Consider the following 16,423-nt stretch of genomic DNA (forward strand, 5'->3'; position numbering starts at 1 on the left):
TCTCGATCACGTTATAAAAAACTTTTACGAGGGGTGGCTAATACGAGGGGTAGCCGACAAGAGGGGTAACTGATGTGAGAGGTAGCTGATGCGAGGGGTTTTGTTTTTTTTTAGTTCACCCTTAGCGTTTATGGTCATCGAATTGGATAAAAAAATGTCATCCCCTAGTATTACATTCTGTTTCATCCCCTAGCGTAATCTTAATGAATACACATCTTAATAAATACATATGGTTTTCATCATACATTAATTAATTTGTTTGATATACACACAAATTATGTTAAATACAGACTGTTTCTCTTATATTAATATTCTTTTTGTAAGATATTTTATAGCACAGATGATTTATGTTTGTTTCGTTCGTATTTTATGTTTCTGATTTAACAAATTAAACGGGTGTTGTTGCATGAAAATAATTATGATCTTCCTTAAAAATTTAATATAGAGCAGAAATATACATATATATATCACGTGAAAGTATGCGAAAGATTCAATTGATATCACCTTGTCGGATTGCAAAAAGCACTCTCGACCCCACAGCAATTATTCGCCACCCTTCACTTCGCTTTCCAAATTCTTCCGTACGTCTGTACGCGTCCGTTCGACCCCTCCTGTGTCAGGAGAATTATTAAAACCCAGATTGAGACGAGAACGATCATCCACGAAATTCTCGCTCGCGGGCACGAAACGAAACCAGGCTTGATTCGCCCGCTAATCAGACCAGCATGCCCACCAGCCAGTTTCCTAATACGCTTTCCGCGCGGAGAATCGCATAAGCTGCCAAAAACCAAACATTCCGAACTTGACGTCGGAAACTTCATTTCTATGCGAGTGGAATAAAGTAGGCATATAGACGAAAGAAATATATTTTGTTTAAAAGATTAAAAAAAGAAGAAGAAAAGTAACGTCAATGAACTTATATAGCTTAATTTCTGCCAAGAAATTACTTGTCAACGCAAATGTAACTTGCAGTGACTTTTTTATGTAAAAAATGAGAAAGGCCACAAATAACATTGGTAATATCGAGATACATTATCTTTATTTCTTAATAAGCATTTCCAATAAATCGCATCTTAACGCAAAATCCCCCGTTGGGAGCGGACTTCTTTGACGACGCGGTCGGCGCGGAAGGTTCTTGCGATGGGCAGGCTTCTCTCTTTCAAGGCCACGTCTCGCGGGAGCGTCGATTTCACGTTCTTCGTGCCTTCTCTTGAAAAGAGCAACAAAAGGCTGGCGCCCCCGACTGCTACCTTTCCCGTACAGTTATAAAACGCTTGTTAGTGCCGCTGGCTCTCGCAATGTTTAATAATTACAACAGCCAAAGAGCGTCGCGAGGCGAGAGGAGCGGTGGGGTGGCAGTAGGATAAAGCTATAAGGAATAAGAAAGAAAGAGCGCAGAAGGTCGATGAAAAGAGAGATAGAGAGAGCGAAGGAAAAGGAAGAAACGGCGATGGAAGGAAAGAGAAACGGAGTGTTTAGAGCGAAAAGAAACGGACAGCGGCGAGGCTGTACGAAGAGGTTGAAGAGGGTGGTGAAAGTGCGCGAGGGCAGAGGCGAGAGATGAGGCTGTAGGAGAACGTCGGAGGGGGCGAGCTCCGTCGACGAAGGTTATAGAGGTGGCGAAGAAGGTTCGCCGTGGAAGAAACGAAAGCTAACGCGAAGAAGGAGCGCAAGGGAGAAAGCAGAAAAAGGAGAACGAGAAAAGGCGAGGGAGGTAAGGCGGTGGTGGACGGCGGGAGGCGGGGGAGGGAAAGAGGAAGCGAGAGGCAATCCACGGCTGTTGGGATCTTCGCGAGAGAGCGAGTCAGGGAAGGAAAAAGGGGGGAAAATAAATTGAAAGCAAAATTGTACTCGCACAAGAAAATGGAATTATTCCTCGACGCTGTTCCACCGAGATACGAAGAAAAAGAAGGGTAGCGGAGGCGGGAGGGTGGTAAGGTTGTCCGAGATGGATTCGGGCTCCATTGTGTTCGCAGGAAGAACCGGAAGAGGAGGCAAGGCGGCAAGGGTGCTGCGGGGGTGGGTGGCGCGGGGCAGAGTCGGAGGGACGAGCGGCAGCGGTACCGGCGATGTCGAGGTGGGAGAGTGGAAAGTGGCGATGGGAGGGACGGGGGGGGTGGTTGGCGATGGCGGGAGAAAGACCTGCGTTTCTTCGAGAAATTTTCTTACGGAGGGTAGCTGAGTCGGGGCGATAAAAGAAAAGCGCACCGCCCGGCTGCGCCGAGCTTTCTCGCCGGTCTTCGTCGGCCAAGGAAATATATCGTACATCTCCTCTATGCGACGCATAATCGCTTGTAGAGCCAATTTATCACCATAGTCCTCGCCACCTCGCCAAACTTATTGCTATAGAGGCGACAAAGTGCGTTCATTTGCTGGACGATTTAACCTCCCGTAGTTTCACTCCGTTACATGCTCCTAGAAGCAATTCGCCAACGAGCTCGTCTTGGATCATTACATTTCTTCAAATGCCACAAGCTTGACCAATGTCCCCCCAGAAGCTCCGCCATTTAATGCCTCATTCGATATAATCGCCTAATTAACGGGGCAATTTCTTGTCCCGGCTTCTATAGCTAGTGAAGTAAGAGGTGTTCTAATAACACAATGGCCAGTCCGAGTATGCACATTATGAGCTACACTTGTCGGTATCGTGAGAGACACCGAACGCGAACGGCCCGTATGCGGTCCGTTCTTGAGGGTCTTCCACCAGCCGCGCGACAGCGACAAGCAGCGTCACGGGGGAACGCAGCCCGTAACTAAGTTCCGCCGATAATGGCAATTAACGGAAAACACACAACTGAGGTAATGATATTCCCACGCGTACGTCGTGGCGCGCGTCGGAGCGTCTGTTTGCGTGCGTGCGTGCGTGAGCGTGCACGTGTACGGCACGCACACCACGACAATCGCTGGTATGTACGGCCGTACGGGGAGCGGCGAGGGGGAGAGGGTAGTTTCTATGTACGCGCGAGAGAGCCTACCACCCAATAAGGACGCTCGCTCTTGGTCTTTTGAACGCGACCTCCGCGTGCAGCTCCCTTGTACGTAAGGGTATCTATCTATCCATCCATTTATTGGGTGGCGGCGGGTGCGCTGCGAGGGGGGGGAGGGAGGACGGCGGCAGCAAGGAGGAAGAAAGTGGATACTGATGCCGGTGCAGGAGGATGGTAGGTACTTACGTCCTCTCAGCATCGCTAATTACCGAACGATACTACGCCGCGCGCGTGTACATATATACGCGCGCACGGTCGACGATCGGAGAGAATGCGATATACTAACTGAATTTGTAATAAAAAAAATAGACCGCTTGATTTTCAGATGTCCCGTGTGCGACGCAAAGATACAAAAAGCGTTCGAAAGAAAGCCTTCTCGACATCTTTACAATTTCGATATCGATTCTAAATTAAGTTCGATTAATTTTTTTACCGACCAAATAGCCCCAGTAAATACATTTGCGATAGCAATTCATTAATAACAAGCGTCTTAATGATTAAAATAAAATTAATTTTTACATTTTACGCAAGAATTTTTTTTAAAAACGGATGATGCCGAATTGGCAACAGCTATTATTATTCGACACGGCTGTTACATTAGGACGTTCGAACGGAGGGTGGATCGACTAAGCTTTCATTTCCAAGGACAATCGTTGTTTCAGCATCTTTCCTACCCCTTTTTGTTTTTCTCGCAAGCTTCGCTTTTCTCTCTCCACTCATTTCAAATCGAATAAATGGAACCCCTGTGTCGAGCTTACTTCTATAATTAGAATTAATTCTACGGTGATGGCGAACGATAAAAATGGCTCCTCGTGTCAAATAAAAAAAGATTAGCCCGTTCTTTTGTCATTGAGATGAAAAAATAATATGGTTTTATAAACCTTTCTGCAAGTATTTGTGTCTTTATTATTAATAGAACTGAATGAAGTCTATTAGCTAAAGTTTGTAGTAAACTGTACAAGAGCGGCTTTTACGATAATTACGCTATAAACGAGTATTTTGCGTTGGTGTTATATTGGTGACAAAGCGCTTTGAAAGAAGCCACAAGAAACACGTAACACGTAACAGTTAGCACGTGGCTTCGATATAGCAGGCTTATTATACCTTTAATGTTGGAGAAGCGCTTTACTTTGCAAATAATTCTAATTAATTTATATTATCCGCCAATACACACACACACACACACACACACACACACACACACACACACACACACACACACACACCACATAAAACATTGCATCAACAAGTAGTGAAACTATACTCGGCTACAAATCCCGCTGATAAAAGTGCGACACGTGGTAGCTGTCACGAGTGGCATGAAGGGATATTAATATTTTCTAGAGAAAGAACATTTCCTCTGCTAGCAGCGCTAATAGAAAAAGAAGAGGGAAGAGGAAGAGAAGAAGGATAAAAGGAAGAGTCGCGCCGATGAGCAAACAAGCGAGAAGGATGCGAAACATACGGAACAACCCCCTTATGGAATGAGACGCGCGGGCAAGAGCGAAAACCACAGGGGTAAGACTCCCTTAAAACATCCGTGCAGCTTCCATCTTGCCGATATTATTGACGTTTTTTGCCACCCCTATTTTTCCACCTCCTCCTCCTCCGCCACCCATCGTCACGGTGGGGTCGAACGGGGTGGCCCAGGGACGAAGAAGTAGCAGGGGCGAAGGGGATTGCCAGCTAGAAACGAGAAGGGGGATGAGGATGGCTGCTGGATGGCGGTAGGGGGCAAGAGGGAGAGTAAGACGGCTCTTATTCGCGCGGGCTTTTTAGAATACTTTATTGACTGAGCCTTCGTGGAACGAGGTGGCTGCGGGAGGGTGGCCGGAGGGTGGTACTGTCGGCGGACAAGCGGGGGCCCGCGGGAGGAGGAAGGAAGTGGGCAGAGGTGGCGGTGGGCGCGGAGGTGCGCTTCGAAGGAAGAATGAGAAACGAGGGAAAAACATTAGGAAACGCCGCGAGCGAGACGAGGACGATGAGAAAAGAGAGAAAAGGAGTCGGTTGGCTTGCTCTCGTTTTTGAATTTAAATACCAGACCGTAAGAGAGACCGGAGAGGAGCCTCGGGTCCCCAGGAGCCCCTGCAGCCGGAAAACCCCGTGACTCTGACACTGTCTTTGCGAGAAATTAATGAAGCGAAGTGGGTACCATGGTCGAGATGCCGGCAGCGCGCGGCAGCCTCCTTGATCTCTTTCTTCCCCTTTCTCGATTTCTCTTTATTCCACGCTGTCTCGTAGTTTCTCCACTCGCGAGTCTGACACTCGCGCACTTATTCAGGCGCAATATTTAATGTGTAGCGACATGCAAACTCGGCGTACATAACTTACATTTGTAGTCCGGTAAAGTTTTATTTGATAGAGATTAATTATACGTGGCAGAATATTTCGCCAAGTTCGTGATGGTCGTTGATAAAAACTAAACAAGATTCATCTTTTGATAAAACTATATTTTATAGCGTTCTTATCTGCTTTTGTGAAAATGAAACGATCCATTATTAAAAGTTAATATAATATTAAAAGAAACGATGAAAATTTTTACTTAATAAGCAAACTATTTCTTATCGATTCTATCAAAAATTGCTGAGAAACAAGTTTTGCTAAGAAAAATATAAGTTCTCCGTGCTACGGCAAGAACTTCTTTTTTCGGGTCCGCTGGAGCAGAGGAAGAAGTGGCAAGACTGATTGTGAGAATAAAAAAGGCGTGTTCGCGGGAATTGTCCGAAATCAGGAGGGGATTGAATTCGTGCTGCGTAATGCGGGGCCAGGATCTGGGCCATATGTCGAGTGACCCTTCGAGCTGACCCTACAACCGTAACCGGGAACCATTTGCTCGGTACTTTCAATAAGATCGCGGTACAGTCTTGATCACAAACTCCTCGAAACTGCTGTTGTGAAACTTTATTGAAGTCTCGTTGAAAGTGCATTGTTTTGGCGTGCTTTTAGACAAACCTCATTTGATGATCAACCGCGCCGCATAATATGAAGTTATAATTTATCGCAAATATTATTTTACATCATTAAATACGTCGCTGAAATATTACGCGTAATGTAATACGCTGATACTAATTTTTTGGTTGATACGTGCAATTGAGAATTCTTTACAAGACCTGTCGATTTCACGTGTAAAATATTATCACGTAAAATAAGAATTATTATAAACACAGAATGATTACATGGCTGTCCATAATTTTTTCCTACGTAATTGTGGCCGGAAAGGATACCTCGAGCTAACCCATCTTTCTAGTGTTAAAACAGTTTACGAGCGTGTAATTGCCGCGTGCGCCAACTTCGCTAAGCTTTCGCAAACATCATTATCCACTCTTCGCCTCGCGAGAATGTAATTAACGTCTTGCTTACGTGGTGACGTCGCGCCGAGAAAAATACCACGTCCGGCGAAATGTCGAGTGTCAAAAATTCAACAGTCACGATCCGATCTATCGTCGACGACGTGGAAGCCGATTTTAAGCGGGGCTGATCGGGAATGATGAATTCCAAGGATAATGAGGGTCGACGGCTCGGAACTCGAATCGAAGTCGATTTTGATTTTCATCTCCCTTCTTTGAGACGCGGCTGGTGGGCTCTCGGTCGAGAGAAAGGGCTCGGCGAGAAGAAAGGCGCGGGAGGAGGAAGAGGAGAGAGGAAAAACAGAAAGAGGGCGGCCGAGAAGATGGGCGGCAGGAAGAAAGCGAGACGGAGATCGAAAAAGAGGACGATGCCCCTTCTCCACTCTCGGTTCGAGGTGGAAAACTTTCTAATCGAGAATTATGAAAGTTATTTGCCATGCCGGGGCTTTGGAAGAAGGGTGGTCTGCCGGGGAAGAACGGCGGCCGCGGGGAAGAACGCAGAAGGATAAAGGAAGAAGGATGAAGCTTAGCGGACCCGAGCGAAGAGCTCGGCGGAATCGGAAAAAAGGAAGGAACGCCCAAGGCAAATCGGTAATTTCGTTCTGCGCGTGCGGCTATGATATTTCCAACCGTTTGCCCCCCCTCCCCCCCCCCGCGCCGACCCCGTGCTATTCTGGCCCCCGCGCGCCGCCATCCCGTGGCCCGCTCTTACCCCTTGTCTTCTCTATACCGCCCCTCTGGAGAAAGTAGCTAGACTCTCGAGCTCTGCAAAAGACAAGGCTGGATGGGTGGTAAGTCGCGGGGATGGTGGGTGGTTGAATGGGTGGACGGGTGCGAGAGGGGCGGGGGAGATGCAAATTAAAATCCTCGCCATTTTCCCGTTTCTTATTTTCCACGGTGGTTCTCAACTGCAACGACCACCGGTCGTCCGATTATCGAACCTATAAATGCGATGCGTAACATTGGAACATGTATGATGTATGTGTTATATATCTGAGCCATGGTATATAGAAGCACATCGAGTGTGGATTGAAAGTCCCGCCTTTATGTAGTAATAAGTTTTCAAGTTATCACATTCATGTGTTAGAAGATTTATCGTAATAAAAAAAAATAATAATTTGAAAGAAGCATAGTATCCCATTTTATATTGATAGTAAGCTGTACAAATTCTTATCTCTCCAAACAATAAGAAACAAATTTTTTTTTACGACTTGTTCCATTACTGTTAATACAAACTTTATAAAAATGTAATGGTTTTCGATTAAAAATACTTTTCCATTTTAAGTCTTAATGATATCAGGGTTTATGAATAAAAAAAAGAATGCTTTTACCTGTCGCTCATCTATTTACAAAGAGAGAACTTTTTCCGTGAAGATAGAAATCTAGTTGGTGATTCTGCGCTTGATATTTCGAGACGAAGGTATTAAGAGCGTATTCGTAACTCTTGCAAGACAGTCGTCCTCCGCGACAACAGTTGCATTTGACAACCCCGCGCGGCTCCGGACTAAGACAGATTAAGTATTTTAAATTGAACAGAGGGAGACGTTCTGCGGCGGGGGCACGGGGTTGTCGGAAGGATTGGTGGCCGGACCGAGAGAGGGTGGACGCGGGGGGGGGCGGTAGCCGTCGGAGAGTTGGGGGCTTTTTCCCTCCTTATCTGCCTCTCTCTTCGTTCTCTCCTGGCCGGAGGGAGTTCAGTTTTTATAATAAAGGACCGTAATTAATGCCGCCCTCCTTCCACCACCGTCTCCATTCGCCTTCGCCGTCTCTCTTCCTTCGTCAACCCCCGCGCTGGCCCACCCACCCTCGTCACTTCTCACCGGCTCTATGTCCCGGGGAAGGGGAATCGAGAACCGCCCTGGGCTTCGACTTTTTCTTCCCTCGGAGCAAACGACTGCAAAGTGTTTCGCCGTTTTCGAATTTCTTTCGCCGTTAATTTTCTCGATGGTCGCGATTCCATCCACGACATGTCGGCGAATCAAAGCCAAACGAAACGTCAAAATATATGCCGATGTAATAATCTTTTAAATAACTCCGAGAAACAATTTTTCAAGACTTGAAACTACAGATTGAGCTTGGGAAGATTACAGACAAGATCTGTGCATATAAAAAAAAATAATGCAAGAGTTTTCAATATTTTTTCCTTCCTTTCGTAGCGTCTTGTCAGGTCCATGTAGTCCATGCTGTAAATATGCTTATCGCGTTTCCGCTTTCGCCAGTTCAGCTTAATGCACGCGATTGTTTACCTGAATGTAAACGCACTGTCGTCGATAACGCGGCGTGTAGACGTTAGCTAAATCGGCCGTGAAGCGTCGCGCGGTAGAGTGCGGAGGGTTGTCGTTCGATTGCATCGATTTAATTTCACATCGCGCGGTAACGCCGCGCATTGTAACAACGCGGTCGCTGTACCTAAGTCCATTACCTTCACCGGGTCATACCTCATCCTCCCCCCCCCCTCCCCCTCCCTCCGCCTCCTCCCGTCGATCCTCTCGAGAGATTTCTGAACTCTGGAAACTTGAGTCTCTGACACCGAAATGGATGCTTTTGATACGCGCGATTTATCTTACCTGCGCTCCGTCGCCGAGCGCTGTCTTGCCTTTCGACGTACGCTCGCCTTACCTCAGAGGACACGTCTTAGGAGAAAGTCGATTGTCCATTTAAAGTCCGTATAGATAAAGTTTCAACGCGTCTTTTTTTTTCCGCGGGTTCTATGATGTTTTACATCATCAGTCTTTTGTAATAGTCTTTTATATAGATTTCTACGTGAGATAAAACGTAACGATACCTCTCTCATTGCTCTCTTTATATATGAAAATTGTTACTTACGGTTAGAAAAATTCAATACTGTCCGATGAGACTATTACAGATCGTTGTGGGAACGCCAAAGTGAATGTAATTATTCGGTTGTCAAATATTACCAAACGGTTACCGAAGAAAGAACACATGCCGGTTCACGTTGAAGCGTAACGATCGGCGCTCGAGGTAAGGCGCGTTTACCTGAAGTCTCGTACGCGTTCGTACGCACCCGGTACGTTTCTCTCTTGCGCGGCCGTTGAAACGTCCGAAAAATCCCGGGAACCGGTTCCGCGATTTTTATGGGGTCATCCGGAGCCGAGAAGGGGAGGTCATCTCTCATTGAGGTCAGGCTAAAGGAGCGGCGCCCTTCCCTTTGCTACGCGCAAGCCGGCAGGCTGGCCGGGCATCTGGTCATCGAGAATTAAAAAGTGCGAAAAAACTTACCTGACCAGTTCTACGGCCCCCTGGCATACCGGCGCACACGTGGACAAACCGTAAGGGTTATGCTAATGCGGAAAGGGCCGTTTGGGCCGCGCGTCCTACTCTCTCTCTCTCTCTCTCTCTCTCTCTCTCTCTCTCTCTCTCTCTTTCTCCGTCCCTCTTTCTCTCTCTCTCTTTCTCTCTCTGTCCCTCCGACGTCGTTTCTCCCTCTCCTATGACCCTTCGGCCGCGCTCCGTTACCGCCAGGTAGGGTCACTTTTGAGAAACGGGTTTCCGGATTTTTTCGCGACGATCAAAGGGCTCCGCAGAAGTGGAACGAGGTGGGGAATGGCCAGCGTGCGCCCTATATCGAAGGTGAGTTAGAGCTTCCGCCGGTGCTGGACATGTACGTACAGTACAGTCTTGTACTTCAAGATTTGCAAACGGAAAACGGATACGTCGCGAATGTTAACACGCGGAGTGAGAAGATCTACGCGATGTTCGTTATTAGTACGTTGACGTAGGAAACGATCACGAGGAAGGACTCGGCTGCGCCGAGCGGCGCAAAAATCCGCGGCGGCCGTCGGAAAGTGCGAGACGGCGTCGCGACGCCTCCCCGTCAAAATTTGGATCCGCGCTAAATTTCGTGTCTACACGTGCAATCGACTTTAAAGTTTCACTTGGGATGCGCAACAGTGCCGCTTTAAGCTCCCTTCGGTAGTGCTTTGATTCCGTTCGCCGTTTGCCGGATCGACGGGACGACAACGCTCGCGCATAACGGCCAGCGATCGTTGATCCTGTCGCCGAGTCGGGTCACGTTCTTTTTAAGAAAACAGAGATCCTCCGCGGCTTACTCCTGACGAAATCGACAGGATGTCGTTGGGTCGTGATTCGAACGTCGTCCAAATATTTATCTGGCGAGCAAGCTTTTCCGAATCGTCGTGCAGCATTCGTTATACGTCGCCGCGGTTGCAGAAATATTTGTTGCAGGAAGGAATTGATTAGAAGCATATTTGTACCAGTGAGAGCTGTGTATAGATTTTTAGATAAAGAGAGAACTTTGAACGAAAGAAATGGATATTTAATATTTCTCGAACTTTGTGTAATTGTAGTTTAAAATTATAAAATAGTTAATGAACTAATAGGATCAATTTTTACCGGGCGGATCGTTGTGACCTATAGGCTTGTTTTCTCTCGTATCCACGCCACGGCTAAGCGAGACGAGCGATTAAGGCAAAATTAAAATTGCAAGTTTCGAGGAAGCCCCTTAATCTCAAAGTAAAACCGAACTCTGTAAAGGCGCCGCCTCGACGAAGCCCGAATCGCGTCTTATAAATTGACCCGGTTGAATTCCATGAAAATGAACTTGCTTTCTCGCTCTCTCCTCTTTCCTATCGAGAGAGAAAGGAGCGGAAACGTTACACGGCCATTTTACTTGGGATTTACTTTTTTTCAAAGAGCACCCCCTCCTCCGTAGCAAGCCAGCAGTCGTCGACTGCCACGAAGTGGACCGGAATGGCGAAAAGGGGTTGGAAAAGCCGGGGGTGGAAGGATGGTTGAATTGGACGAGGGTGGTTTTTCTGACGTCAACTCACCCTCGACTACGGATCCACCCGCCTCATCCCCGACCCTCGATGCGGCTCGGGGGAATGAAAGATGAATAAAATGGCCGATGGCTCGCTTAATACCTAAAATATACACGGCAGAAATTGAACCGTAACAAAATAGAATGCTTACGAAATTGTTCAAGAACCACAGATTGTAAGACAATTTATAAAAACTGCAGATTTCGATGTCGATTCATATTTTATCAGCATTTTAAATCGTTTATTTCTTCAAAATAATTTATTTTAAGATTTTTAAACAACAAGAGAGAAAGAAAGAGAGAGAACGAGAAAGAGAGAGAGAGAGAGAGAGAGAGAGAGAGAGAGAGAGAGAGAGAGAGAGAGAGAGAGAGAGAGAGAGAGAGAGAGAGAGAGAGGATAATATATAAAAACAGATCAAAATATTATTGCCGTTTTATTAAAGACAAGATCTGAATGTGGAATTTGCAGAAGAAAAAACGTGAGAGAAATAATATTTTATATTAAATATAGAAATTCATACCGATGAGACATTTCCTAGAAGCTTGCATGACGAACTCGGGAGAAACGGAAATCAAATTTAGCATCTTTTCCATGAGCTGGTAAAGTTTGAAATCGTTTCTATATCAAATTACCGATTAGAGAAATCCTACTTCGAGACTTCATTGTATTATCTTATATCCGATTATCATCCGAATATGTAAATCAATATAAAGATATGTTTCACATATTTCTATATAATTATCATAAATTAGAATTATTATTTTATAAACCAAAAAATTTTCAGGAAACTGTAACACATTAACACTAAACTTCAAATATGTTCAAATTAATTAATTAGAAATTCAGTACTTGAAATATTTTCTCACTTGAAATATCTTTTCGGATATTGTTTTCGGACAAACTCCAGTATAAGTAAAAATAAAACTTGGCGTAATCAGATTATAACACTTATAACATGACGCTGAAAAATATTGCTCGCTTTTTGCCATGGAATAAGGGCAATTAATGCGCGAGACGTTGGTTATGCAACGGTGAGAGCGAGACGAAGAGGGTGGACGGTTAGAAAATGAATCTCAGTCCTCGGAAGGGATGCTTTTTGTCACTTGAAATATGCCGAAAGAGGGGTGTATTCGTCTGGCGCGGAGGCGAGGAGTGATAAAATGGCGTGCTTGGAACAAAGAACCCCGGGATTTTTGTCCCCTTCTTTAATGACGTCAAGTCAAGTTCTGGCCAATTGAGATTGTCGCGCGTGGCAACATCGAGCAAGAATTACACAATCCAATGACAAAAATTAACGTAACGTGCAAAAGTGCAGTCTTATTCAAAGCTACTATTCCTGAGAAATTATATAAGACTGTCCAATTCTCTCGATTTTTAAGTTATCTTTCTTCGCCGATAAGTTATACTTAATTCTAAGAAAACGGTTGAAAACGGTTCATGATAATAAATCGATAGCTCCCTAGAATAAAGAAAAGGATATCCAAGTTAAACAGAATACATCTTTAATCTTTTTTTATTTAACGCCGAATTCGCACACCGTATTGAAGTTCTTACGAATAAATTTATGCCGCGGCATTTCGCGAGTACTTCGAAGTATTCCAGCTTTTCCATCTGGCGAAAATCTTTCACGGCACGAAGAAGGAACAAAAGAACGTAGCGTCGGATGATTTGCCGGATCGCGAGGGCGTACGACCACCGAAACAAGGCGGGTGAAGGGGAAAAAGATACGCGCAAAGGGGGTTGCCGAAGAAACCGGAGATGGGAGAGCGGGGGCGGCAGTGGCAGGGTCGGCAGTCTTCGGAGGGGTTGTATTTTAAGATTCACCCTCGGCTATCTCGCCCGTCCTATCGGCAAGGGGATGGATTTTTCCATGGCTCGCCTCGAAACTGCAGAAAGAGGCGATGGTTCGGTACATGATGAAACAAAAATTATTTATTCGCTGCATATTACCAGCGAACGAATTACGAGCTTATACATTGCGCTTGAGCCTACCAAGCATAAGCATTCTACAATATATGAATAAGCAAAAGCATTCTATAACATATGAATATAAACTACGATATTAATTAATTATTTGTTACATAAGTCATGTTTTTTCAAGCCTATTCAATAATTCAGTAAACTTCTTGAAACACAATATTTAACGTTTCATATACGTTTCGAAACCATTAACATTCAATGTTCCTCCAACGTTGCTTCAATCTGCATGTTTCGAGTGCCATCATCCTTGCATTACTTTTTTTTTGTTACAGGACACACTGGACACATGTAAGACCGCATGTGTAATCGCGAGGGCTTTCTGACTCGCACGAAGACGCTAGTCAAACATCTCGCGCCGCCTCACCTCCTTCGGAATGCTTCGACTTACAAGTATCCTCGACTTGAAGGTACTTTGCACCGACTTGAAAACGACACGAGGGTCGTCCGAGGGACGACTCGCTCGCCGCCAAACTTCGAACGCTGTTTGCAGCGAACAACATATGCCATAGCACTTGAGGATGAGGAAGACGACGAAGAAACAATGACTACCACTTGAGCGAGGCTACTTCAACTAATTTTCTATCGTGCTCAGTTAATCGATTACTTTTTGGCCCGATGACCCCGCTTAACGAGATTCATTTAGCTTAAATTAGTGTACATATGTAAATCATTTTAGCGAGAGAAAAGAAAATATATACATGAAGGTGAGCGACAAAGGTATGAATAATTATTATTCTTGTATAATTATATTATAGTTTCCCTGATGTACATACAATATGTAATAACGTGTTATATATATCTGTTTTTAAACAGAGATATTCTTTCGCTTAAAATACATTTCTATTTACAGTGAAAAAAGATTTATAAACTGTACGACATTCCTTAATCGACTGATTCTTTTCTATATTCATTAATATGTGAATACGTATCTTTATATTAGGCCAAAATTAAAAGCGCGATATTAACAATATTGTATTTATTTTTACTTTCAAGAAATCCTTGACTTTTATGTTATAGAAGATATATTCGTGAAACGGTAATACATTTCCTTTCCTATATTTAAGGTTCGCAGTTACTTCTCTCCGCTCTGCAACGAACGAAAGGATCTGTCCGCGCGAGCAGTATCCCGAAGAAGAACACTTTCGTATTTTTATTGATTTGCCCGGTGAGGGGTAGTTAAGGGGCGCCAACCGCCGGTCTTACCCCCACCCCAGTTTCAGTACCCGCGCTCCTGCCACCCCTTTTTGCGAGAGAGGCCGAGATGGTAGAAAGAGAGAAAGAAAAACTCTCCTTACCCCCTTCGCCTTCTTTTCCTTTCGAGTCCCCTCCACTGCCGCGCACATAGACTCTCCGCACCCTTGGCTTTTCCGACGGACGCCGTTAAAAAAAAGTACCTACGAAAAAGAAGGAGCGCTCGCCCCTACCGCGTGTCACACCCCTAGCCTTTTATCCGGCAAGCGAGCGGAGAAGATTTCGTGGTCCGCGGAGACCGCGCGAGCAAACCCGGCGTGGAAAGTGAAAAGTTTTCTTTCATCTCGCGGCACCGGCTAGAAAACGGAGACGGGCGAAGGGGGGGTGGAAGGGGTCCGCCTTCTAGCGCGGGGGGTTAAACGCGGAAAAAGTTTCAGCCGAGATTTCATTTGCGACGGGGGTGCAATCTGCCCGGTTGGTAATCCCCGTCTTTGTTCTAATGGAATGGGATTCGTCCGCTGCTCCGCAATGGCCGCGTTTTTCTCTTAACGGCCGCGCGGCAATAAAGTAATAAGATTTTAGCAGGAATATTTTCTCTCGACGCGTGCGATTCTATCAAGCGTCTTTTAACATCTGGCGCGCCTTATGTGACTTTATCGTATCGTCCTCGAATTAAGATCTTAAATTCTTAATAATCAGTTAACGTGAACATCTTTTTATATAATCGTATTAAATCGAATTTTATGATACACGTAAACGATATTTTTCTTTCAAATTACTTCATTTTTCTCTGTAATTAAAATAATGAATATTTTATTAAAATCTAAAATTATATTATTAAAATTTTAATAAAATATTTATATAAAATATTAAAATTTTATACAATGTAAAAGAGGTATATGACATGTAAAAGTTTAAAGGACGATGTACGATATATTGAAAAATAGCTGACATTTAATTGGCTCTCTGACAGGCTTGCTGATTATTCCGAAAAGAGAGTGTCCCTATTTATTACCTTCCTATATAGTCGTGCTCCCAGCGTTATTACGTGCGGTAGTACGTTTCTACGCTGTCGCTTTTTATGCTTGTCGTGTGTGCGGTAATTAACTTTTCATGCCACTTAAGGTCCTCTTGCGAGGAAAACCACGGGGAAAAAGCGAGACGAGCAATTTGCGGACAGTACGTCCTCTTTTTTTTTTTTTCATTTCCTCTTTTTTTCCGCCGTCGTCGTAAGGCGGTCGCGCCGGCAGTTTATGACCTTTAATTAAGTGAAAAAGCGTCGACGCGGGGGCAGTCGGCGAGAGTGGCCGGCCACGGTCCGTGGAAAATGAATAGGATACCGATGCGAAAGCAGAACGGCGGATAATGGGTGCACCTGTAAAAAAGCGGAAAAAAAGCGGGGAAAACAGATGCGCGGCAGGGGTGAGAGAGAGAAAAAAACGCGGCCGTGGGCCACCACCTGTTAGAAAAAGCATCCCTCCCGTGGAGGGTGATACTCCGGGGCTGCGGTAGTGGGAAAAAAAACGGCAGGCAACCCAGATACTCACATATACATTATACGCATACGCGCGCGTATACACATACGCGCGTCGCTTATTCGACACGAGAAATTCTGCGCAGCGGTGGCGCGTGGCACGTGCCAGTAGTCCAGGAACGTTCACGGACAAGTTGTACGCGCTGAAAGGGAGAAAGAACGCGCACGGGGTGTCAAGTGGGCCACGCTGCTTTTTTTTCACAGAGCCCCAGGGCATTCTCAATGAGACGGCAGGAATGCGGAAAAAATGCTCGGTATTGTTTCGCACGCAACTGTTGAAGTATCAATGGTGTCTCTCGGTGTAGTCCTTTCTGTAATTGCATCTGCACTGTATTTAATTGTACGTACAATGAGACACGGGAGCTTCTCATTAATCGTTTAATTAATTAAATTAATTAAAAGTCGTCAAAAGCAATATATCGTGTAGTTGTAAATAGAAGAGCACTTTGTATTCTTATTTCGTTCCTAATTTGACGATCTTGTGTACAAACTATGATTCGTTCGTATTTTTGTCAACCTTAAAATTTATTTATATGTTTCATGAGAGAGTTAACACCGTGGAATAAAGGATACCGGAAAAGG

At 45.0% G+C, this 16,423-nt stretch overlaps 2 long non-coding RNA genes across 12 annotated transcripts in view; one reads left to right on the plus strand and one right to left on the minus strand.

The window, feature by feature from the left end:
• LOC143901046 (uncharacterized) overlaps window positions 1-14,000 on the plus strand; it is a 71,644-nt gene extending 57,644 nt beyond the window's left edge. Inside the window, exon 3 of the long non-coding RNA XR_013257958.1 lies at window positions 13,389-14,000. This is a non-coding gene — a long non-coding RNA (uncharacterized LOC143901046). The remainder of the gene's footprint in view (window positions 1-13,388) is intronic.
• LOC143901042 (uncharacterized) overlaps window positions 1-16,423 on the minus strand; it is a 258,202-nt gene that overhangs the window by 66,152 nt on the left and 175,627 nt on the right. The gene's annotated exons all lie outside the window — the stretch shown is intronic.

Source organism: Temnothorax americanus, unplaced genomic scaffold (assembly GCF_048541705.1).
Source record: "Temnothorax americanus isolate GAGA-0224 unplaced genomic scaffold, ASM4854170v1 Scaffold31, whole genome shotgun sequence".
Lineage (NCBI taxonomy): Eukaryota > Metazoa > Arthropoda > Insecta > Hymenoptera > Formicidae > Temnothorax > Temnothorax americanus.